Source organism: Callospermophilus lateralis, unplaced genomic scaffold, assembly GCF_048772815.1.
Source record: "Callospermophilus lateralis isolate mCalLat2 unplaced genomic scaffold, mCalLat2.hap1 Scaffold_550, whole genome shotgun sequence".
Classification (NCBI taxonomy): Eukaryota; Metazoa; Chordata; class Mammalia; order Rodentia; family Sciuridae; genus Callospermophilus; species Callospermophilus lateralis.
Genome location: NW_027514478.1, coordinates 706,786 through 733,160, shown reverse-complemented (window position 1 = coordinate 733,160; position 26,375 = coordinate 706,786). Strand labels below are relative to the sequence as shown.

The window sequence follows — 26,375 nt, the reverse complement described above, 5'->3', positions numbered from 1 at the left end:
CAAGATGAACCCTATGTAATTTCTCTTTTAGTTGAAAACTGTACTTGCCCAAAGGATACAGCTGACTTCCCTTCTACTTTGTCAAAGAGGATTTTGCATTTTTTTTAAGTCTAGTACATTCTAAGTTCTTACTATCTGATCACAAAAATCCTTTAATTCCTTCTCATGTATTATACATTCTTTGTGTTTATGTATCCTTTTAAAGTTTACATCTGATTTTAAATCAGCACCTACTCTTCCTATACAGGTAGAACTTTTACTGCCGAATGAAGTTTTGATTTTATTTCATATTCTTTCTCTGACCTGGCCAGAACTCCAAAGATATATCTCAAATTTTAGATGGTTTGGCTCTGTGGATGGTGTATTTGTTTCCTATTGCTGCTGTAAAAAAAATTATCAAAAAATGTAAGAGATTATTAAAACTCGTTTTATTATTTTGTATTTCTGGAGGTGAGATATTCAAAATGGGTCTCAGTAGACTAAGATTGTGGTATCAATAGGGTTGTTCTCCTTTTACAGGCTCTAATGAAGAATATGGGCTTTTTGTTGTTTCTTTGTTTGTTTTGACTTTTTCACTTTCTAGAACTGGACCGTTCATTGGTTTATGGCCCCTAACCAGAAATCATTTACTCTGAGCTCTGTTTTTTGACTTGTCCATCTCCCTCTTTGACTTGTTAAGGACTCTTGCCATTATATTGGGACCACTCAGATGGATGATCTTTTGAACTTAAAATCCTTAAGTGAGACTTTAACACCTGTAAAGTCTCTTTTGCCACCTAAAAGGTTCACAGGTTCAGAGGATTGGAACATGAATAATTTGGAGTGTCATTATTCTGCCTCCTTCAGGAAGTAACACTAAATTAATGGTAATGACACATCACAGGCCAGATAATCCTATTGTTGTTTGTTTTTTGAGAGTACTTTCCAACTTTATCTTGATTATGAAGCTGATTTTTTCCCCAGGTATCATCCAGTTAATATAGTTCTTTCTTCTCTAAACTATTCCTTCGTTGAATCCTTTCTAAGCATTTTATTTTTATTAATCTTTTCTTGTATTTTATGTTAATTTTTAAAAAATTGTCATCTGTGAAACCTATTCGCCAGACTAAAAACTTTTGTTGTAATGGGACAAAGAAAAAAGTGATAAAGATCTGTGTCATAATCTCATATGCCCAAAGGGCCAAGCAGATAATATAAGTAAATAAATCTGGGGAAAGACAGGAAGAAATAGTAGGACTGTAGTTAACCAACTACCATGTAACTGACTTAGAACATTCAGGACAAGTATTTTTACAAGATTTTTGCCCAACTAAACTAGGTTGCAGTACCTCTGATTTAGATTGGGTTTTAGATACAAAGTACTAAATTGAAAGTTTCATTGACACTTTGGAAAAACCAATTGCTCATTGTTTTTTCAAGTATTTGTTTTCCCACAAAAATTAGGCACATCTGGAAGATCCATTGCTAGTTGTTTATAATTACCTTACATATATCTGCTTTCCAGGTGTTTTGACCTATGACAATTGATAGAGTTCATTATCCAGTTAGCTAGAAACAGATCAAAGATTAAGTGGTATGATAAAGAACTATACTAGGGGTATGAAAGCACTCTTGAAGAAACATTTAATTTTGCCCTAGGTTAGAAATATAAAGAGATAATCAATTTATGCTTCTTAGGCATTTGAGTTGAGCTTTTCTCTAGAAGGATTAACATGCTTTATTAACACTCCTTACATATTATCCATCTACCAAATTGTGCTTACTTAAAAAATAAAAAGTGTTGCCTGTTTTATTTAATTTTCCCTGTTGTTGTTGTTTCCAGTTTTGCCCAAAAGTTCTTGTGGAAAAGATGGCTGATATTAATCTCAAAGAAGTAACCTTAATAGTAGGTGTGGTTACTGCATGCTATTGGAACAGCCTCTTCTGTGCTTTTGTTTTTGATGATGTTTCAGCAATATTGGATAATAAAGACCTGCATTCATCTACACCTTTAAAAACTTTATTTCAAAATGATTTCTGGGGAACTCCTATGTCTGAGGTAAGTAAATACTTATTATATGAGACATGATTTGTACTTGTATTAAATTGGGCAGGAAGTTGAAGATGTGATTACAGTGGTATTTGATTCTTTTCTTGGCTGTATACCTTCATTTACTTTTTAAAAATATAATATGTGTATGTGAAAACCAAATGTTTAAGGAGAACATTAAATACAAGTCTGTTTCTGGCTGAGTAGGTCTCTTTTTTTTCTGTCTTGTTAAGTCAGGCAGAAGAGATGATTTGTAATTGTGATATATTTAACCATTTTAAAATATAGTAACTTCAGTATAAATAGATTAGACTATAAGGGTAAAAATAATAAGTACATATGTTGCCGGTTTCACAAAATTATGTCATATCTCATATTTTGATTTTATATTCAGAACTTTAAAATTGTGTTCATTTTCCTGAAGATATTTTACTCTGCCTTTATTATGAAGGTCAGTGTTAGGCTATTCAGGATTAAACCCTTATCAGCTTGGGATCTTACAGATGATCTAATATTAGTTTTATTAAATACCTTGAGAAAAATAAATGAAATTATCTATCTAAAATGCCTATCATTTAGACTTTAAATAAATTGTTATTGAAACATATGTAATACTCTATTTGTTTCTTAGTCATTATTTGTAACCTCTTTTCTCATTCTCCAAATTTGAAAGCTTCTCAAAGGTGGGGCTGGGTACTTCATTACTTTAGTCATAAACATATAATAAATTTTTTATTACATAGGCTGACCTTATTTTCCTCCATCCTTCCTTAAAAATATTTTTGATATTAAGAGGAAAGTATGACCCTATTATGTCATAAATTATTTCTAGAGAATTTATTTTCCTCTATCCCTGCCCTTTATCCCCAAAGACTCTTAAAAATTTGTATCCATCTCCCCAACCTGTGCTGGTATATTTTATGATTTGAGTTGAGATTTTGTGGTTGAGATTTTGAACTGGAAGTTTAGCTGGCCAGATAAAGGAGTTCATAAAAAACTATCGTGTCATGGTGTTGATGCTGTTTTGTGGTTTTATTTTTTCAGCATTGCAAACTGAAAATTTGATTTTGTTCAGAGTGCCCAGAAGTAGGCAGACTATAAGAACTCATTAATATACTCAAACAGAATGATGAACAAACTAGAATAACAGTTTATTTATAATCAAGAATATAGTTTGAGGGCTGGGGATATGGCTCAGTGGTAGAGTGCTTGCTTTGTACGTATGAAACACTGGGTTCGATCCTCAGCACCACATAAAAGTAAATAAATAAAATAGATGTTTCTACAACTAAAAAAATATTTTAAAAAATAATATAGTTTATTTTATTTATTCCTTTATTTTGATGGACATATTCTCTCCTATCCTGTAGGTAAATGTGACACTACAGAAAATTTTTTCTACAGATTATTGAGTTGTTATATGAGGTTTCACAATAAGCCTGAAATTAGCACATCCAAATATCTAAAATGATTGATATTAAGTAATGATAGCTTGTAATGCCTGTGTACGTGTGTGTGTGTTCAGACTTAAAAAGAATTTTTTGCCAGGATACATTTAAAGACATATTTTGGGCTTAGGGCAATCTCTTGAGCCATATGAATACAACTACTACCTTATTAGGGACCTTTGGATCACTGTGGATTATCACTATGGAAGATCATTATGGTTCTTAATGATTGGATTATATCTTTAGTGGGTCCATTGTATGATTATGTAGTAGGATCCGTTTGATAATTCAGTGGATCACAACATTGTATCCTGGAATATGTTCAAAATATTTTAAAAATCATTACCAAGGCTATATGTAGTTACTTAGATATTTTTCAGATTTGGATGTGTACATATACATTGGTATTTTTTATCTTCTTTTGCTTGTACACATGTGTGATCTTTTGGTGATTGTTTTTGTATGGATTTGAGTAGTTTTTCAGTAAGTTATCCAGGATGTTCTATGGTGTAGCTACAGCTTGGAACCACTGAGCTAATGAGCCACATACTCTTTTGGCATTTGATCAATAAAGTACCTTATATTAAGATAACTTTTATTATGGTAACCTCTGCAGAACTTTTTTGCCATTCTACGTTGAGGAACAGGGAGCTTATTCATTCATTATATTCATGCTTGTTTCTGCTGTCAACTAAATATCAAAAGTAATTCAGTTTTTCTTTAATATACCTAAATTTAATAATGACCTGATTTGTTCATAGTGGCCTTAGCTATTTTGCATTTTCACAAAACCTGATGTCTAATAAGAAGATTATTATTTGTGATAGTGGAATCTTTAGTAGATTTCTAATGAATTATTTAAATAATTAGTTATATCAATTATAAACCTTTTAGTTGATCATTACCTGTAACATAATGTACATCTAATAGAACTAACCAAGCAATTATGTCTCCTGCAATTTAATTTATGTATATCTTTCTGCTTTCTGATTTCTTTCATGTGGCAAATAAGTTTTACATATTTGTCATACTAACACTATAGGTACTTAGAAGGTTTCTCTTGTCTTTTTCTGCTTTCTAGTAAAATTGTTAATTCAGCACAGTACCTTACAATTTTAGATGCCTCAGGTTAAGCTTGAAGTATGTACTGGAATAACTAAGCAACAAAGAATATTCTAAATAGGTGGCATATCATAGAATATGTATGATGTTAAATACATCAATACAGCGATGTTAAAAATGTTCCTAATTTCAAAATAGAGAATGTTTGTTCTTTGTATCTACTGATATTCCTTAGTAAGGAAGAGTAAGGTTGAGTCTATACCTTTGTGACAGAGAAAACAGAATATCAGATGTAGAAAAGAAGCTAAGTGGGCCCAGGGTTGAAGCTCAGTGGTAGAGTGCTTGCCTAGCACATGTGAGGTACTGGGTTCAATCCTCTGCATCACATAAAAATAAATAAATAAAATAAAGGTATTATGTCTATCTACAAATGGAAAAAAAAACACCTTTAATTTAAAAAAAAATAAAAGAAGCTAAATGTAAATATCCTTTACGTAAAACTAAAACCAAGTAAGTAGATAATATATATTTTTGAACTGTGTATTTTATTCTTAAATCTACTTTGATTTTGTCTTTTGATAAAAAGTGGTTTTGGTTGAATGTAACTTCTACCTTATAGAGAAACTAATTACTTGATTTCTTTTCAACAAAAATTCACCACAAAAGTTTTTATTCTTCTATTCCCCCCCAAAAAAAAAAACAGTTTTGCTGTTAATGTTACTCCCTGCATAATATTTGGATAATTTTACTTTAATATGCTCATATCTATCCATTATGGAAGTTTTTCATAAAATAACTTAAGTATCTTTTTGAATTATCATTATTCAAACTTAACTGGTAAACATTCTGATCTTACATTTCCTTTTGAAGATCTGGCAAGCAGTTGTATAACCTTTTGCATTGGTAATAGAAATGCAGGCTTTACAAAGAATCCCATATGACTAATGCCACCATTGTTCTACCTTTTTAAAAAATTTATGTTTTTAACAATCCACAGTCTGATAATCAATATATGAAAGGGAGGAATTCACCTTGTTTTTTGGAGTAAGGACATAGAAAAACAGAATATAAAACCGTCTTCTATATGTTTTACAATTTCTCAGCCAAATATGAATATCCATAATAGTACAAGAAATGATTAGGTTTTGTAACCTGAAAGACCAAAGAACTTTAATAATTAATGGTTGTTTTTCCTTTTAGGAAAGAAGCCACAAGTCTTACCGACCCTTAACCGTATTGACATTTCGCTTAAATTATCTATTCAGTGAACTAAAACTCATGTCGTATCATCTCTTAAATATGATTTTTCATGCTGTGGTCAGTGTGATATTCCTTAAAGTCTGCAAACTTTTTCTGGATAATCAGAGTAGCATGATTGCTGCTCTGCTTTTTGCAGTGCACCCAATACACACAGAAGCAGTAAGTAAAACTGTAAATTGATTTTATTTAACTGTAAATTGATTTTTAAAAATTATTTTATCCTACAAATCCCATATCATGATTATACTATCACATGTTTGCTGGGAGCCATTAGCCAAGTAGGTATGACAATTTCCTTGCCAGCATACCCCCATGTTTCTTTAGTGGAAGGACTCATGGAAATAGGACATTTTGCAGCGACATTGCATGTAAGGTGACCTTGCTCAAGGACCAGGGCGGATCAGTGTTTAGGGTGTTCCTGGGTTTAGGATAATCCGAGTTTAGGGCGTTCCCCATTTAGAATAGGGCGTATCCTGCTGCCTGAGTTCCCCTTGAGTTCTCAGGGGATTCAGAATATATTTGGGAGACAGAAGCCCAAGTGGTGTGGATTTGGGCAGAGAACGTGGATTTCCCCAGAGCGTGTTTGTAGACAGCCGGTGTGAGATCAGGAATAAAGAATTGCTATTTGAATCTACAAAGCTGTGAGTGGCTCGTGATTTGTGCCCAGCCAGACTATGGCACATGTTCAAGAAAAAAAATTAATCAGGATTTTAATCCAAGTATTTATAGACTGTTAAATTAGTATAGGTCTTAACTCCCTCAAGTACAAAATCTGCAAACTGCATCAACTTTTTACATTTAGAATAGTTTTGGAGCTATAACATTTATTCATTCAAGAATATATGATATGTCTAATCTCTTAACTTGAGTAATGTAGAGGTATAGTTCTTTTTCTTTGCTAATGGTTTTCTATCGATATTGATTTTAAATACAATTTGTCAACTTGTCAATTTTGTATTTTAAAGGTTAGAAAATAGTAAGGCAAATTCAAGGGCTGAGAATACATCAAAGTAGCTGAACAGGCATCCTAACAAATGATGATACTCAGGAGCTTTATATTGCTGTTGCCATGTGTTTCAAAATCATGAGCCATCTCTGCTATTGCCAGTATTATCCATCAGTCCCTTCCTACCAAGAAACACACAAGCTATTATTTCATTTTTCTTGGTTGCTTTAAAATTCCACATTTGCCTCCCAGCAAGAGCTAAGAATATTATGTTCAGTTGCTTTGTTACAAGTTTTCCTTCGAAGCAAAAGTTAATTTGTGTTTTAAAGGAAGATCATGTCTCTCCCATATAACTTCTTAAACCACATGGTATCTAGCCAAATAATTTTTCCATATGTTTACAAAAGGGATAGATTTGTTTTAAAATTTTATCGTGAGTTCAGAATGCTCCAAAGGAAAAGCTTTGAGAGTTTTATATACATTTTTTTAAAGGTCTTTTGAAAATTTATTGTCCTTTTATTTTGCAGATTTATTGACATATGGCTTACTAAGTTTATGATACCTTTACTTTTAAAATGTTCATATTTTAAGTAAATATATAAAAAGTACTTAGCTTTTTTAGAGAATTTTTCTGAATGTTGTCCTTAAATTTGTAAGATATTATCAGTAAAAATATGCAGCATCTCTATACTAGTTTTACAACTTTCTGGGAATCTATAATTATTTCAAAGCAAGTTAAAATAATCATAAAAGAACTGTTAAAAAGGGTCACTGATTTCCATATATGGAAAATACATAAATTCACCATCTGAGGGCACTCAAAGAATGTTTACAAAACAGAAACATGCTTTTGAAGTGTTATGGGACTTTAGTTTCCAGCTTAAATGTTTGTTACTATTATATACAGTAAATTTTCAAGATATATTTCATTAATACAAACCCAACTCTTTCCCTTTTTAGGTAACTGGTGTCGTAGGAAGAGCAGAACTACTGTCATCTATCTTTTTTCTTGCAGCATTTTTGTCATATACCAAATCAAAAGGACCAGATAATACCATAGGTAAGTGCCTGACATTTGATTTTTATTTCTGTCACTATAAAACTGTATCAGATAAGTTTTATTTACTGCAAGTGCTTCTTATAAAATATTATTGCCACATTGGGTTTATCCGTGTGTATTGTTCTGCCTTAGTACACATCGAAATACGAAGTATATAACATTGCAAATATTTTTTTTTAATTTATGTATATTTTGTATTTTATCATGAGCCATTAGGTTCTATATTATCTAATATTGAAAACCAAATTATATCCTATAAAACTAGGATATAATTAGAATCAGGCCAAATTGTTTTGTTATTTGTTAAGAACAAAACAAAACAAAAAGGTACCAATGCTTCAGTTAGGCAACATTAAAAGCCTGCTAGAGTTTGACTTTTATGTGTGTTGATTATACTTCAGTTATTTATTGAGCCCCTACCATGTGTTCTTCTTTGGAATGTATTTTGTATATATTAGCTCAGTAGTCTTAATGATGCTTGGCATCGTTAGAAAAAAAAGTTCAGGCAATAAAAATGATTTTTTTTTTTTAAGAGCGCAGAAACTGAGGGCACGAAAAGGACTTCATGTAGAGTTTTTTTTTTTTTAAGTTGTCAGTGGCCTTTATCTTATTTATTTATTTATTTATTTATTTATATGTGGTGCTTAGAATTGAACACAGTGCTTCACACATGCCAAGCAAGCGCTCTGCCACTGAGCCACAACCCCAACCCCTTCATATAGTTGTCTTAACCTTTATTTGATTAAAGTTTTTTTTCCTTAGTTCCTAGGGGATTTTCTCACTATTGTCCCAATATACTCATGATAAGCATCCTAATTTTGTGTGTTTGGAAAATAAGGTTAAAAAACAATTTAGCCAAACAACTTAGTAACTTTTAGATATGTGATATGAATAGATTTGCCTTTTACTGCTATGTATAATACCTTCTTGAAATAGCTTGAGTGACAGCATAGCATAGTGGTAAAAGTATGGACTTGAGAGTATGTTTTCAAATTCCAGTTTCACCATTTATTTACTAGCTCTATTTACTACCTTGGACAAATTACCTTTGTGCTTTATTTTTCTCATTTGTAAAATGTGGTTAATAATAACTTTACCTATGCAGTCCATCATCCAGTAAGAGGTAGTTCAGCAATTAATATGGAATTATAAAACAGTTTTATTAAGTGCCTCTAAAACAAAGCATGAATGATAGAAAAAATTCTGTGATCTTTAATACCATGATCAGGCTTTTGCCTACTTTTCTAACTATGTATCCTGCTGTTCTTTCTAATAATTTTACTCAGTTCTTTTACTGATTTTTTTATTCTTCATAATTCTATTATTTTTTTCTAGTTATTTTGCCTTGTGAGTTCAAGCCCCGTGTTCTCCTAAAGTTATCAACCACTTGGCCTATAGAAAATGCCAAGACTGCTGTGTTTCTATCCTGTGATTTTTGAAAAGTTGACAGGAATTAAAACCCAGGATGGAGAGTTCCAGGTTCTCCATACCACTGTTGGTACATATTACTAACAGTTCTATCAAATATTCCCTAAAGTCTCTTAAAAAGAATTAGCACAGAAAAGGACTAGTCAACCATCCCTCTGAATTTAAGAGGAACTACATGGAAGTTACTACCTAAGGGTAATTGGTCACTTTGCCTCTCCACTTTTTTTTTGTATACAAGTTGTATCCCTCATCTATCCTCAGTTTTACTTATTTTTATCTTTTTTTTCCCCTCTTTAAATTTGTTTTTAACTGATGTATAATAAAAAATTCAAAATATTAATGGAATACCATGTGCTATTTCAGTACACATATATATTGGGTGATTAGGTTAAACATACCTATATTGGGAAATGTTTATCATGTCTTTGTGGCTGAGCCACAACCCCAGCCCTGTACTTTTCTTGTTAGACAAAAATCCTTTTGTCTAGCTTGTTTAGATATGTGATACACATTGTTATCTGTAGGCACCCTACTGTGCAGTTTAACACAGTAGAACTTCTTGGGTCTATCTAACTGCTACACCTCCCCCGAGTCTCCTCAGCCATTAGTAACCACCATTTCTACTCTCAATTTCCATGAGACCAACTTTTTTATATTCCAGATATGAGTGATACTATGCAAAACTTGTCTTTCTCTGCCTGACTTATTTCATTTAGCATGATGATCTCAACTTCCATCCATGTTGTCACAAAATACAGAATTTCATTCTATGTATGGCTAAATAATTTCCATTTTTTTGCATATATGTACCATGTTTTATCCATTCCTTAGTTCATGGGCACTTAGTTTATTTCTACTTCTTGGCTCTTGTGAATAAACAGGGGAACACACGTGTTTCTTATACTTACTGATTTTATTTTCCTTGGATATATACCTAGTACTAGATTGCTGGATCATAAGGTAGTTCCTTTTTTTTCCATTTTATTTTCTTTTGATAATGTTATTTTTAATTTTTGAGGAGCCATCCATACTATTTTCCATAATGACTGTACTAATTTACATTTTTACCAATAGAGTGTAAGGTTCCCTTTGCTCCACCTTCTTGCTGGCACTCATTATCTTTTGTGTTTTTCATAAAGGCCATTCTTCTTACTGGAGTGAGGTGATATTTCATTGTGATTTTTATTTGCATTTGTGTGACAATTAGTGATGAACATCTTTTCATATGCTTGTTATCCATTTGTATGTCTTCTGAGAAATGTTTATTTAAAATCTGTCTTAAATGTTTTTTAGTGGGGCCTTTTTATTTCTGACTAAATTTAGAAATTCCTTATATATTCAATATATTATTCCCTTGTCAAGTTTGCAATGTGTAGTTTGCAAATGTTTATCTATTTTGCTTTTGTTACCTGTGTTTTTGGGTCTTGTCCAAAAAATCCTTACCCATTCCAATATCTTAATGCATTTCCCCATGTCTTCTTTTGGTAGTTTCATAATTTCAAGTCTTACATGTAATCTATTTTGATTTAATTTGGCTTTTGTAACTGATGAAAGAGAGGAGTTTAGTTTCATTCTTTTGCTTGTGTATACCAGTTTTCCTAGCACTGTTCACCATGCTTTTTGAAGACTTTTCTTTCTCGACTGTGACGTCTTAGCACCTTTGCTGAAAATCAGTAAACTGATGTAGAAGTGACCCATGACTTCTGGGCTCTATTTCGCTGCTGCACTGTCCTATGTTTCTTTTTTAATGCCAATATCATGCTGCTTTGATGATTATAGCTTTGTAGTATAAAGCCTCCTGCTTTGTTTTTGTTTGTTGTTGTTGTTTTAATCTACTCCTTACCACCATCAAGATTTCTGAAGTACAATATAATGAAAAGGAAAGGTGAAAGTAAACAAACAGATCTGTTAACCTCCTTTTTAGTTCACATTTTAAAACAATCCTCAACAGCTGTTTACCCAATTTAAATTAAACCATTTAAATCACGTGAAATATTAAAAAATTATTTGGGTCTATTTTTTCATGAGCGCTCATCATATGTGATATATGGACATACGTACATTCAAACATATAACACAAAACACAAGTGTGCACACATAATATAATACATACAACATATAACATAATAGTAAAGGCCTTATAACTTTTTACAGGTGAAATCTCCATTGCAATGTTTAAAAACTCTATAGTCAAAAAAATATAACTGATCAGCAAAACATTAACCTAGGTCTGTATGAGCTCAAAAAACAAAATAGAACTTCATGATATGGGAAAGGGCAATAATAAAATAGATATTGAAAAAAGCATTCTGGTTCTGTCGCAGATGTAAGAATAACCAAACTGGAGTTCTGGATATCAGCTGTTATTTATTTGAGATTTTATCTCTGCAATTCCCACTAACCAATGTAGCTGCAGATTTCTGTAATGAAGAAGCAGATAATGATCCACTCCAAGGAGTAAGGAGAGACTTGGAGACAAATTTTTAAAAATTTCTCTTACATTCTACTTTAAATGCAGTCCCTAGTAATACCCATACAAGCATACATATTGAAGATAACCCCAAAGGCCTGAGAGTTTTATTTTTTAAATATGAAAACCACCTTTCCCTCTACTGAATCTTTTCCTGGGGTTGATGTGGGAGACCAACCTTAGACGTAATTGAGTCACACTCCCCGGCTGGGTGCTGAGATGCTCAGTCAGAAATGTGGCAGAGCTTTCCCCACCCTTCTTGGGTTCGAGGGTCGGTGTCTCATGCATAGGTGTGTCTTGCTACCGCCTCCCATGGGTGAAGCTATGCTCACCTGTTCCTTTGTAATATAATCCCTTGTCCTGTTCAGGATAGAATCTTCCGTGGAAGTGCCTTGTGTGTGTCTCCTTCTCTTACTGTGCCCTTGGGTGTGGCCTACCCAGGTGTCAGTCAACCTGCTGACAGTGGACATCATAAAGATAGACTCAGCCCCCTGAAACCTGACCCCTTACCTCGTTTAAATGGCTTCTCAATAACCCATTTGACCAAAATGAAAACAAATTTGTGTTGCTTTCGATACCTTTGCCTTTCTTCCAGGTGGATGACACACACCTGTAATGCTAGCCACTTGGGAGGCTAAGACAGAAGGACTGAAGCCTGGGCAATTTAGAGAGACCCTGGCATAAAATTTTTAAAGATTTTAAAAGAGTTGGTGATGTACCTCAGATGTAGAGCATACCTGAATTCAGTCCCATTGCCAGAAAAAAAATTATATTAAGAAAATAAATAAGCAAAATTAGTATTCCTCATAATACCCATTTCTAATCTAAAAACATGTACTTTTTAAAAAATTTAATATTCTTATTAATTGTTGATGAATCTTTTATCTATTTATTTATATGTGGTGCTGACAATTCAACCTAGTGCCTCAAACATGCTAGGCAGATGGTCTACCACTGAGCCACATCCCCAGCCCTGTACTTTTCTTGTTATTGTTTGTTCTCTAACTATACAATGGTAAACTACTCCTTCTGAGTATGTAACTTTTTCCCCCAATTTTTACTATTTTCTAGAATAATGGCTCCTCATATGCAGTAGATCTTCTGTACATATTTGTTAAATAAATGAGCAAGTAGATGAATTATTTCAGATTCTAATTGAAAGGATACTAAAGCCTTCTTTGGACCTCTACCCTTTCAACTCCTTAGTTGGTACTTAGTACTCTGCAGTAAATAATTTAACTTCTGAGGCCACAGAAAGCTTCATTACCATATTTGTATTATGCATTCTGTCTAGTATACATTAAACCTGTGTAAAGGATTTCAATTTGTAGTAATTCAAATAACTTCAAATTCTAATTATTCATGTCCAACCCCTTTTTGTAAACACAAATCAGTCTCCGTGCCTTTGCATTTACTTTTCTTTTTTTCCTTTGCATTTACTTTTGAGGTTTTGGCTCAAATGTTTCATCAAACATTGTCAGTAGCATTACTCATCTTTTCCAGTCCTTTTTATTTCCCTTTACTGTTTTTTTCTCTTTACTTTCTTCTTTTCTCTGTAACAGTTTACTATATTGTTAATATGTGTGTTATGTATTATTCATGTCATTACTTTTGATTGTAATTTCTCTTACCTCATGCCCTGGAAATGTAATAGATATTTAAAATGAGTAATTTAATAGAGGATAGCTGAAGCTACGTATAAACTATTTAATATTTTTAAATACCTACTTTCAATGCCATTATTTTCCACAAATTTTTAATACATACATAGCCCTTCTGTCTTACCTGCTCTGCATCACTCATTGGCCAAGCTTATTCTTATTTCTACTCCTTTATTTATACATCCTCTTTACCAGTTTTTCTCTTTTATTTATATTCTTCAATATTCAGCTTTACGTTCATCTTTTTTATGAAAAATCTTCTATTGATTTCTTTCCTTTATGAATTTTGAGTTGAATGTAACGCTATACTTTAGACCTTGATATAATCAGTAACATTGGTATTGATGATTTTGGCCTAATGAGAATATGAGTTTGTCTTGTATTATAAATATTATACTTAGTGTCTTCAGGGTTTGGTTTGGTTTGGGTTTGGTTTGGGGAGGAGGGTGCCAGGGATTGAGCTCAGGGGCACTGGACCAATAAGCCACATCCCCAGCTCTATTTTGCATTTTATTTAGAGACAGGGTCTCCCTGAGCTTGCTTAGCACCTTGCTTTTGCTGAGAGCCTTGCTTTGAACTCTTGATCCTCCTGCCTCTACCTCCCAAGCCACTGGGATTAGAGGCATGCCCAGCCAATATCTTCAGTTTTGGGGGTTTCATTTGGTTTTTTGTTGTTTTCCCTTTGAATAATTGTAGTCTGTAGAGTACATTCAAGCTTAAAACAATTTCACAAATAGATATATTTCTGAATTACGTTCTATACCAAAAGAAAATATATTAGATTCATGAATTATGTTCCTGTTCATACCTGGAGTTAATGTTTTTTATGGGTAAAAACTGAAGTTATACAATCATACTAACACTTTCAAACTGGAAAATAGTGGCATGTCATGTTTTCATATAAGAAGACTGAAGTTTAGAAAAGTTGTTCAAAAAGCAGTTAATAGTTGATACAGAATTAACCTTCATAGTTCATTGCTCTTTAATCACATTATTACTAAATAGCACATTCACTTAAAGATGAAGTATGTTTTCTATTTAAACAAAACATAGGTATATTCTATTGTATATTTTTAAAGAATGGTATTGATTTAAATGTTTATTAACCTGCTTACATTTTTATAATCCTTTTTTTGTGAGACTGACCTGACAGTTTTTAAAGTTTTTATTAGATATAAAAAAGTATATAGATACTTTATTGTAATTCCCAGGAATTTGTATGTTTTTTATTTTTATTTATTTATTTATTTTTGAATCACATCGGTTACAAATCCACGTTTTTACATATTGCCATACTAGTAACTGTTGTATTCTGCTATCTTTCCTATCCTCTACTATCTCTCCCCTCCCCTCCCGTCTTCTCTCTCTACCCCATCTGCTGTCCCTGTTTAATGTTAATCTTTTTCTCATGCTCTTCCTCCCTGCTCTGTTTTTAGTTGCTCTCCTTATATCAAAGAAGACGTTTGGCATTTGTTTTTTAGGGATTGGCTAGCTTCACTTAGCATAATCTGCTCTACTGCCATCCATTTCCCTGCAAATTCCATGATTTTGTCATTTTTTAGTGCTGAGTAATACTCCATTGTGTATAAATGCCACATTTTTTAATCCATTCATCTATTGAAGGGCATCTGGGTTGGTTCCACAGTCTAGCTATTGTGAATTGTGCTGCTATGAACATTGATGTAGCGGTATCCTTATAGTACACTCTTTTAAGATCTTCAGGGAATAGTCCGAGAAGGGCAATAGCTGGGTCAAATGGTGGTTCCATTCCCAGCTTTCCAAGGAATCTCCATACTGCTTTCCAAATTGGCTGCACCAATTTGCAGTCCCACCAGCAATGTACAAGTGTACCCTTTTCCCCACATCCTTGCCAGCACTTGTTGTTGTTTGACTTCATAATGGCTGCCAATCTTACTGGAGTGAGATGGTATCTTAGGGTGGTTTTGATTTGCATTTCTCTGACTGCTAGAGATGGTGAGCATTTTTTTATGTACTTGTTGATTGATTATATGTCCTCCTCTGAGAAATGTCTGTTCAGGTCCTTGGCCCATTTGTTGATTGGGTTATTTGTTATCTTATTCTCTAATTTTTTGAGTTCTTTGTATACTCTGGATATTAGGGCTCTATCTGAAGTGTGAGGAGTAAAGATTTGTTCCCAGGATGTAGGCTTTCTATTTACCTCTCTTATTGTTTCTCTTGCCGAGAAAAAACTTTTTAGTTTGATCAACTCCCATTTGTTGATTCTTGTTATTAACTCTTGTGCTAAGGGTGTCTTGTTAAGGAATTTGGAGCCCGACCCCACAATATGTAGATCGGAGCCAACTTTTTCTTCTATCAGACGCAGAATCTCTGATTTGATATCAAGCTCCTTGATCCATTTTAAGTTAACTTTTGTGCATGGCGAGAGAAAGGGATTCAGTTTCAGTTTGTTGCATATGGATTTCCAGTTTTCCCAGCACCATTTGTTGAAGATGCTATCCTTCCTCCATTGCATGCTTTTAGTCCCTTTATTGAATATAAGATAGTTGTAATTTTGTGGATTGGTTTCTGTGTCCTCTGTTCTGTACCATTGGTCCACCCGCCTGTTTTGGTACCAGTACCATGCTGTTTTTGTTACTATTGCTCTGTAGTACAGTTTGAAATCTGGTATCACTATACCTCCTGATTCACACTTCCTGCTTAGAATTGCTTTTGCTATTCTGGGTCTTTTATTTTTCCATATGAATTTCATGATTGCTTTATCTATTTCTACAAGAAATGCTGTTGGGATTTTGATTGGCATTGCATTGAACCTATAGAGAATTTTGGTAATATCGCCATTTTGATGATATTAGTTCTGCCTATCCATGAACAGGGTATATTTTTCCATCTTCTAAGATCTTCTTCTATTTCTTTCTTTAGGGTTCTGTAGTTTTCATTGTATAAATCTTTCACCTCTTTTGTTAGGTTGATTCCCAAGTATTTTATTTTATTTTATTTAATGGGGTGGTTTTCTTCATTTCCAGTTCAGAAGTTTTGTCGCTGATATACAGGAATGCCTTTGATTTATGCGTGTTGATTTTATATCCTGCCACTTTGCTGAATTCATTTATTAGCTCTAGTAGTTTCTTTGTAGACCCTTTTGGACCTTCTAGGTATAGGATCATATCATCCGCAAATAGTGATAATTTAAGTTCTTCTTTTCCTATCTTAATGCCTTTAATTTCTTTTGTCTGTCTAATTGCTCTGGCCAGTATTTCGAGAACTATATTGAATAGAAGTGGTGAGAGAGGGCATCCCTGTCTTATTCCAGATTTTAGAGGCAATGCCTTCAGTTTTTCACCATTTAGAATGATGCTAGCCTGAGGCTTAGCATATATAGCTTTTACAGTATTGAGGTAAGTTCCTGTTATCCCTAGTTTTTCTAATGTTTTGAACATAAAGGGATGCTGTACTTTGTCGAATGCTTTTTCTGCGTCTTTCGAGATGATCATATGGTTCTTATCTTTAAGTCTCTTAATGTGGTGAATAACGTTTATTGATTTCCGTATATTGAACCAGCCTTGCATCCCAGGGATGAATCCTACTTGATCATTGTGCACAATCTTTTTGATATGTTTTTGTATCCGAGTTGCCAGAATTTTATTGAGGATTTTTGCATCTAAATTCATTAGGGATATTGGTCTGTAGTTTTCTTTCTTTGAGGTGTCTTTATCTGGTTTGGGAATCAGGGTAGTATTGGCCTCATAGAATGAATTTGGAAGTTCTCCCTCTTTTTCTATCTCCTGAAATAGATTGTAGAGTAATAAAGGTATTAGTTCTTCTTTAAACTTCTTGTAAAACTCTGCTGTATATCCATCCAGTCCTGGGCTTTTCTTGGTTGATAGTCTTTTGATGGCTTCTTCTATTTCCTCACTTGATATTGGTCTGTTTTGGTTGTTTATGTCATCCTGACTCAATCTAGGTACTTCATATATCCTAAGGAATTTATCGATGCCTTCACTATCTTCTATTTTATTAGAGTATAGGGTTTCAAAATAATTTTTAATTATCTTCTGTATTTCTGAATTGTCTGTTGTGATATTGCCTTTTTCATCCCGTAAGCTAGTAATTTGGGTTCTGTCTCTTCTTCTCTTTGTTAGCGTGGCTAGTGGTCTATCAATGTTATTTATTTTTTCAAAGAACTAACTTTTAGTTTTGTCAATTTTTTTGATTGTTTCTTTTGGTTCGATTTCATTGATTTCAGCTCTAATTTTAATTATTTCTTGCCTTCTACTGTATTTGCTGCTGATTTGTTCTTCTTTTTCTAAGGCTTCGAGGTGTAGTGTGAGGTCATTTATTTGTTGGCTTTTCCTTCTTTTAAAGAATGAACTCTATGAAATGAATTTTCCACTTAGTACTGCTTTCATAGTGTCCCAAAGATTTCGATATGTTGTGTCTGAGTTTTCGTCTTGAGTTTTCTTTCTTCTAATTGCTCTGGCCACTGTTTCGAGAACTATGTTGAACAGAAGTGGTGAGAGAGGGCATCCCTGTCTTGTTCCAGATTTTAGAGGGAATGTGCCAAGGATGTTTTGAAGAACTGGTTGTCTAGCTGCAAATTCTTTTAACTTTTGTTTTTCGTGGAAGATTTTTGTTTTATCTTCAATCCTGAAGCTTAATTTTGCTGGATACATGATTCTTGGTTGGAACCCTTTTTCTTTCAGCGTTTGAAATATGTTGTTCCAGGATCTTCTAGCTTTCAGAGTCTGTGTTGAAAGATCAGCAGTTATCCTGATTGGTTTACCCCTAAATGTAATCTGCTTCCTCTCTCTTGTGGCTTTTAAGATTCTCTCCTTATTCTGTATGTAGGGCATCTTCATTATTATGTGTCTTGGTGTGGATCTCTTATGATTTTGTACATTCGGTGTCCTGTAGGCTTCTAGTATTTGGATTTCTTTTTCATTCTTTAAGTCTGGGAAGTTTTCTAGTATTATTTCATTGAATAGATTGCTCATTCCCTTGGTTTGGACCTCTATACCCTCTTGTATCCCAATCACTCTTAGGTTTGGTTTCTTTATGTTATCCCCTAAATCTTGGGATGTTCTGCTCATGATTTTTTTCACATTCTGACTGCTGGACAGTTTCTCCATGGAAAGGGTAGCATTCCATTTTCTATGCTGCAGACACTAATAAAACTCATTGTCTTGATGTTCAGTACGTTATTGCTTGTTGTGATTAGAGTCCAGGTTATTCAGTCCCAACTTCCAGTGTTTACAAGGTATGAAATTCTGGTTCTTTTTTATTTTTAATCATTTTGCCTTTTTAACTTTGGACTTTAAGTGATCATAAATGTTTGGGAAAGTCTGATTTGCACTGAATTTTTTTAGCAGTTTTATTGAGGTATAGTCTATATATTTTTAAAACTGTAGATCATGTTTAAAATATACAAATTCATTAGTTCTGTCATACTTGTACATCCAAGAAACCACCACATCAAGGATAATGACCCACAAATTAGTTAAGTATTAGGGTTAAAGTGGAGTCTTCTCTATCCTTAGTGATTTTTGTTTAACAGTTGTTGAGAGAAGAATATTGAGATCTCTACTGTAATTGTAGATTTGTCTTATTGCAGTTTTTTCAATTTTGTTTCATGTGTTTTTTAAGCTCTGTTTTTAAGCGCATAAATGCTTAGGATTTCCACATCATCTTGATGAGTTAATATCTTTATCATTATTAAATGAGCTTCATTGCTAGTAATAGTCTTTACCTAAACATTCACTCTGTCTTATATTAGTTTGTCACAAAGGCACACACCTGTAATTGCAGCAACCTGGGAGACTCAGGCAGGAGGATGACAAGTTTCAGGCCCGCCTTGGCAATTTAGTGAGAAACTATTTCAACATAAAAAAAAAGTACTAAGGATGTATGTGGCTTAGTGGTAGAGCTACCTACTGAGGAAAAAAAATTCTCATGCCAGCTCTCCTTTATTAGTGTTATATAATACATATTTTTCCATCTTTTTTTCTTTTTATCTATCTCCCCCTCCCCTCGTATACATATGTTTTATATCTACACATATTTTGTGTGTGTGTGTGTTTTGCTTTTTGGGGGGGTTTGGATGTTTGAACCCAGGGACACTTTATTGCAATCTACATCTTCTGCCCTTTTTACCATTTATTTTGAGACAGGGTCTCACTAAGTTACTTAGTGAGTTGCTAAGGTTGGACCCAAATTTGCAAATCTCCTGCCTTAGCCTTCTGAGTCAGGAATTGCAGGCTTGTGCCACCAATCCTGGCTGCTTTTATATTTTAAAATAATTTCTTGTAGGTTATATATAATTGGGTCTTAATCATTGTTTTTTGTTTGATTAGATAATCTGAGGTGTTTAAAATGAAATATTTGGTCCATTTATATTTAATATAATTATCGATACATTGGATGTAAATCTTCTACCTTAAGTGTTTTCTCTTTTTCTCATCTGTTTGTTTCCTTTTTACTTTCCCATCTTCCTTAGAACTTTCCCTTTGTGCTGTTTGTATATATTTCCCTTGAGCATACATTTTAATGCATTGTTGTTACATTTGCTTTAGATGCTTATCCTTAAGCATTTCAGTGGTAAAAGTCTTTTATATTAACTCATGAAATTATTTTTTCCCAGGGCTCTGCATTCTGTTAGTGACATTTTTCCTTATCATGAAAGACTTGCACATTTCTTAGTATGCAGCAATAATTCTGTTAGCTTTTATATCTAAAGATGTATTCATTTTACCTTTTTTAAAAAATCTTTTTATTTTTTTAGTTGTAGATGGACACAATACCTTTACTTTATTCATTAATTTTATGTGGTGCTGAGAATTGAAACTGGTGCCTCACACGTGCTAGGCAAGCACTCTACCACTAAGCTACAACCCCAGCCTGAGTGGAGAATACTACACTTGCTATTTCTCATTCAGTATTCTAAAAATATTGCCCTACATCTTTTGGCTTACATTTTCAGTAAGAAATCCTTTCTCATCCTGTATCTTTAGCCTTCTGTAACATTTATTATTATTATGTCATGTTAGTGGGGGGGGTACGGCTGGAAGGTACACATACACGCGTGTGTATGTGTGTGTGTGTGTATCTGTTGTTAATTTCATCTAGTTATTTTTCATCTTAGAAACTGTTTTCATCTCTAGAAGGAAGTCTTGATTCAAATTTTTTTAATGTCTTTCATATGTCTACATAATCTATTTTGTTTTATTATCCTTCAATACTTTTTCTGTGATCCATGCCATTTTGATCAATTTATATTGAATAAATTTTCTTCTCATTGTGACTTTTATTTTTTTGCTTCTTTGCATGTCTGGTAAATTTTGAATAGATGCCATATATTAATTGTATCTTCATGTATTTCCATATAAATATTTTTGAGCTTTGTTCTGGGATACATGTAAGTTATAAAAAATGTTTTATCTTCTTGTCTTACTTTTAAACTCTTAGTGGGACCACAGCAGGCTTTAGAATCAGCTAAATTTGCGCATTAACATCTTTCTAACTTATACCAATGACTGAATTACGAAGATTTCACATGGGTGCTGAGGGCATTTCTTCCTCTGTATAATTTTATGGGACTTTCATTTCTCATCCTGTTTTTTATCCTTTTTCAAAATGTTCTTTCCCATTAGTTTTCCTAAGATCATTTTAACAGTCACAAAGTAAATGGCCTAAAACAATAGAAATGTATTCCCTCACAGTTCAGGAAGCCATACGTCCAAAATTAAGATGTTGGCACAATTGGTTTCTTGAGGAGGCACTGAGGAAGAATATATTTCATGCCTCTCTCCCACCTTCTGCTGATTGCTGACAAGCTTCAGCATTCCTTGATTTTGTAGCTGTATCACTCTAATCTATTCTGTCTTTACATGGCTTTCTTTCCCATGTATATCTATCCTCTCCTTTTTGTATAAGGTCATGGTCATTGGATTTAGGGCCTACTCTAATACGTCCTCATCTTAACTAATTACTTTGGCAAACTCCACACCCCAAAAAAAAGCCATAGTCTACAGTTTTAGATCGACATGCATTTGGGGGAGACATGATTCAGCGCACTAACCTTAGACACTTCTTCTCATCTATATTCAAGCAGGAACTCTTCAATACTGAAAGATAGTGGGGCCGCTCTGCAGTCTCTTAAGTTTTCTTATCATTTTTCTTCTCTCTGATATTCTACCCAACTAACTATAGACCCCTGAGCTCCTCAGGCTTCTGGTGTTTGAAGCTCCATCTTCTCAACTTCAGATATACCACTGGACTCAGCCTGAGTTCCATCATCTTCTTGCACCTACCTAGTGAAAATTTAATACCTAGATAGAGCTTTAAGTTGGTACAAGATGATGATTGAACTTAAGCTAAGTCCAGTGGTGTTCCAGCACATAGGCCAGGGTACTTTCCATGTCGTTGCATTGTGGGCAGTGAATAGAATAAATTTTTTTCAGATAATTTTCTAAGTCCAAAACTTTATAGTGTTTTCACATAATAAATTGACCTCAGTATTATTTTTTATTTAAAGAAGAATGACTTCAACTTGCAGAATTTTTAACTCGAGTCGAGCCATATAAAACTGAACTCATTCAGGTATAACAGTATTGGAAATGGATTAAATTGTAGATATATATTTTTATATATCCTTTAGCCCTTAGTTTCAATGTTTTTATTCTGATTATTACTCCATTTAGAGAATTTAAATGAACTGTTTTCTGTGTCTGTTTCTACAGTCTGAAATGTGGTTTATATTGTCTTTGTGGCTCTTTGTGTCTGGAACATGTACCATTAAATATATATTTTCTAAATATAAGCATTTAAAAATATGTACATGTGCATTTATATGAATTTGATTCTGTTACACTACCCTATGAAACTGATTTTAATGATTTGTTTTACGTTGATTATAATATGATTTGATCTATTTTAAAGTTAACTTTTTTTTTTCTATATCAGCTATCCTAAATATAGGAATAAATATAGGAAAAAAGCTTTGTATTCATTTATGCCAAATTTTTTGAAAGTTAAAGTACTAACAAAATTTATTATTCTTCATATGTATAGAGATTTCAAATATGAAAATTTAAAAAAAATTATTCAACATGTGCTTTTTCTCAGTTATTTAACATTTTAAGAAAATCAAGTCTAAGGGGTAAATGTTGTTTGTTTTTTTTAATTATTTAAAAATGACATTGGGTTTTTATTGTTATATTTTAACATTGCCAAAAGAATTGGAAGATAGATAAAAACATACAAATCAAAAGTTTTTCATTTGTAATGTACTATTTTAAAGTAATTTAATTTACATCAAATAGTCTATGCTAATAAAATACATAATTAACATATGATGAAGGGGTTAGGGAAATAGCTTAGTTAAAAGAGTGCCTTGCCTCACATGCACATGGCTCTGGATTCAATCCTTAGCAGCACAGGAAAAAAAAATCCAAAAAAAAAAAGTGTCAACTTTCAGAGAAACTTTCAGAGAAATAAACTAATATATATTTTATTAATATACTAGGAAAAAAGTTAGAACACAACTAGAATGTTACATAAACCTACACAATTACAACTCTCTACTAGAAATTTAGTTTTTAGTTTCCTAATAATCAAAGCAAGGATGGTTAAGTTAGGAGGTAATATAGTTTTCTCTGTCCATGAAAGAAAAAAAACAAATTTTGTGTAGAAAACTTAATTTTTTTTAATAAAAATTAGCATTTAGCTTTACTAACTACTAGCAGTTCTCTCTAAAATAAATGTCTTATGTAGGGAAACATTTAATGAGATTTAGTGAAAATAATTCTACCAAATGTCATATTGTAGTATGAATTATTCTAATAATAACTAGAAAGAGATGACCTGCTTATTCTTCAAGTAATTCTTCATAAATATCACTTCTCCCAACTAGACATTTTATATAATTCAGATAGTTTGAATTTTAGTAATGATTTTATGCAATATTCAATATTTTATTTATATATGTTGTAGAATAAAATTTGTGTTTAAAAAGTGTTTTCTTATAAGTACCTTTTATTTTTTTAAATTCTTTATACAGGTTTGATAACCCAGCTGCTGTAAGCCCAACTCCCACAAGGCAGCTAACTTTCAACTACCTCCTTCCTGTGAATGCTTGGCTTCTATTAAATCCTTCAGAGCTATGCTGTGATTGGACCATGGGAACAATACCACTTATAGAGTCATTTCTAGATATTCGAAATCTTGCTACTTTTGCTTTCTTTTGCTTTCTGGGGGCTTTGGGAATATTCAGTCTCCGATATCCTGGTGATTCCTCCAAGACGGTTTTAATGGTAAGAAACTTCTTTCACTTTTTCTGCAATGTTGCATCCAGTTGATTGACACTATCTTTAATTCATCAAAGACATCTTTTTAAAGCAGTGTCTTTCCTTGGTCAACAAATACGTTTAATTTATAAACTTATTTTAGTTTATCCTAAAATTATAAAGCAAGGCACGTAATTTTCCTAATTAGGTGGAAACTAAAATCAAGATGTGTCTTTTTTTTAAGTTCATTTTCCTCTCATAGAGAAGAGTGTCCTATGAAATATGCAGCTAGAGAAATATATGTTAAGTTCTCATTAGCAAAATATTCATTACTTCCTGAGATAGCTCTTGCTATCTTCAGAGAATCCTGTTTAGTTGGAAAGGTTTTGTTGTTGTCATTTTTCTGAACTGTTTATTTGTAATTTTCCCTCTCTGCCCTCAGTTCTTCCTCACTCTAGTTATTTTCCCTCTTCCTTTTAATTATTAAAGACAGTAATAATCTATAACATTTTCTTAGCATTTACTACAGATTAGAAAATATAGTGCTTCAAAAATATTTCATTTCTGGCTATAGCCACTAAATGCATACTAGGCAGCACTTTATACACAGAATATGATAATAAGAGGAAATATAAGGTCCCATTTCCAGGGAGCTTGTCTTCTAGAGAAATTTGAAGCCAGTGGCTGAGAGAATATAAGATTTGGGAGAGATCGTGTTTACATCATCCTTGGACATGTTGAATGTGAGGGTTATTTAAAGCATCCTAGTATAGATTTTGAACAGTACTTCATGTCAAAAAGAGTTGCCAAAGTTTAAAATAAAATTTTTATTCATTAGCATAGTGGTAATTAATTGAAACCAGAATGTAGGTAGGATTGCATTTAGAGAGATTATAGAGCAACCTTTGTCAACAAGGATTTTTTCAGTTCAAGAACAGTTGCTAGCTGGTAACATTGTAGATGCGTACAACAAAAGTTAATTCATGTTCATTATAGATGCCTTAAAGTATCTGATCTCATTTCACCCCTAGAATAGTTAAGGTGACTGAGTAGAGTGAAAAGAGAAGCCTACAACTAGATCTTAAGCAACTCCCATATTCAGATTTTGAATAGGAGACAGACCAAGGGAACAGAAAAGTAGGAAAGTATATTAGAAAAGACAGAATGTTTAACTCTTAACAGACACTGTTGAATACAAAAGTGAGCTCTGTTTGAAAAGTGATGTCTCTTGGATTTGACCTCTTATAGATCCATTAGTTAATTAAATGAAATTTATTTCTGTGGAGTGACTTGATTTGGAAATACAAAAGTAAAAATAATATTGGTGAAAAACTTGATTGGTTGATACTTAGAAACATTTTCATTTGAGTACTCAGCTATCTTTTAGAAGTTAGGAGATATCACTAATGAGTTGGCTTAAAAATAAAGTTGAAATGTTGATTAAATCAGTTTATACTAGCTACATGTTACTGTGGCTCCAAAGGTGGAGCTTAAAAGATATATTGTCACTGAGAAAATTTTTAAGGTTGGATAAGAAAGAGCATGTTTAAATTTTGCTACAGAGGATATAGGTGATTAGAAAAGGTTGAAACAAATGGTAGAAGGGAAAAGCAGGGAAATACCAAGCAAAAGTTTGACCTGAAATAGAAGGAGGAAACTCACAGGAAAAAGGGAAATGGGAATGAATATGGATGTTAGTAGGTTTAATAGCAAGAAATTAAAGGAACTTTTCTCTTATGGCTTTACCCCTCTCTGTAAATTAGTATGGTTGCCTGCTGAAAGTAAAATGGGTCAAAAGATTGAGAAGAGCAATCAAGATTCAAACATTCAGAGAGAATAGAATAACACCTGTCAGAAACCTAGAAATTCTAAGCAGTCTTAAGAATCAATTTGAGGCTGGGCCTGGTAGCACACCCTATAATCTCAGTGACTCAGTAGGCTGAGGCAGAAGGATCCGGCCTCAGCAACTTAGCAATTTAGAAAGACCCTGTCTCAAAAAATAAAAAGGCCTGGGGATGTAACTCAGTGGTTAAGGGCCCTGGGTTCAATCCCTGATACCGAAAAAAAAAAAAAAAAAAAAAAAGAATCAATTTGAAGTTGGTGGTCATGAATTTATGAGGATGTTAATCTAGTCAGCTTTGGGACTTACTCAAGCTGCTCAAATACAAACAGCATAGATAAATGTCAGAATTATTCAAAATTGGGGTTCTGATAAAAGAAAGATTGAAACAAAAAGGAGAGATTGAATTAAAGCTTGACAAATAAAATGATGGTATATGTAATATATGCTATTTTTTTTAAAAAGAGAATAATGCCAATGAAATAGATTTATCTAAATTATATATTATGTACATTTAAAAAGAACAGTTGTGACCTTAAGTATAACTGCTTTAAATGTGCTATTTTTTAAATGGTATTTTCTGAAAATCTCTACAAAGGAACAATAGAGCAAAGATATAATTTCAACAACAGATACCATGTTAACTCTTATTAAATAAGATATCATGTGTGTCACAACAATTTAAGTAGTTAGTCTTTTTTCACTTATGAAAAAATAGTCTCAAGGTGATAGAGTAGTTTACTTTCTATTACATAAGAAATAAGTGATAGGTTGATTTCAAACTCGTAGCTCTTTCTGTTGTCCTTCCTTTTCAAGACAGTGTATGTTATTAGAAGAAAATTAAAAATTATTCATAATTAACTAGATTGGCATACATTAGAAAAGAGCATTAAATAGAACTTGATAGAACTT

The 26,375-nt window shown here is 32.9% G+C and overlaps 1 pseudogene; it reads left to right on the top strand.

The window, feature by feature from the left end:
• Positions 1 to 1,840: 1,840 nt before the first annotated feature.
• The window catches only part of LOC143389216 (protein O-mannosyl-transferase TMTC3-like), a 43,477-nt pseudogene continuing 18,942 nt past the window's right edge, over positions 1,841 to 26,375 (top strand).